Source organism: Diaphorina citri, unplaced genomic scaffold (genome assembly GCF_000475195.1).
Source record: "Diaphorina citri unplaced genomic scaffold, Diaci psyllid genome assembly version 1.1 scaffold55038, whole genome shotgun sequence".
Classification (NCBI taxonomy): domain Eukaryota; kingdom Metazoa; phylum Arthropoda; class Insecta; order Hemiptera; family Psyllidae; genus Diaphorina; species Diaphorina citri.
In genome coordinates, this window is record NW_007432341.1 from 1 (window position 1) to 458 (window position 458).

Below are 458 nucleotides of genomic sequence, written 5' to 3' on the forward strand. Positions count from 1 at the left end.
TTCATTGGCACTCAGCAATGCTTCCATATCATTCAGTTGCTTCTTACTTGCCAATTTGTTGATCAAAGACACCAGACTGGCCCTATCACTAAAAGAAAACAAAAGAACAAAATTAATAAAATTAGTATTGTCAGTACCTAACTGAAATATTTAGTAAGCAATCAGATTGAATAACAAAACCAGCATCTAATTTAAGCTTTCAACAAGGTAAGATTACCAATTCCTTTTAGATTTAAAGATTTAAATTCCTTTTAGATTCCTTTTAGATTTAAAGAAAAACCTGGCTAATAAAGGGAAGTATTGATAAGAAAGAGCTATGAAAAATTAAAGGGAACAAGAGAGATAAATTTGAAAACTTGGGTTTTGTATTGTATTATAAGTTATAAGTGATTTTAACTTACGTAGCTACCAGTTCCCATGAATCCTCATCTTGGTCTTCTCTGTAGACTTTGACATTA

At 30.6% G+C, this 458-nt stretch overlaps 1 long non-coding RNA gene across 1 annotated transcript; it reads right to left on the reverse strand.

Annotated features, from left to right (window-relative positions):
- Positions 1-19: 19 nt before the first annotated feature.
- On the reverse strand, positions 20-458 carry LOC113473656. The gene is made up of 2 exons (XR_003395576.1): positions 402-458; positions 20-88 (listed from the first exon to the last, which is right to left on the reverse strand). It is a non-coding gene; the product is annotated as an uncharacterized LOC113473656 (long non-coding RNA).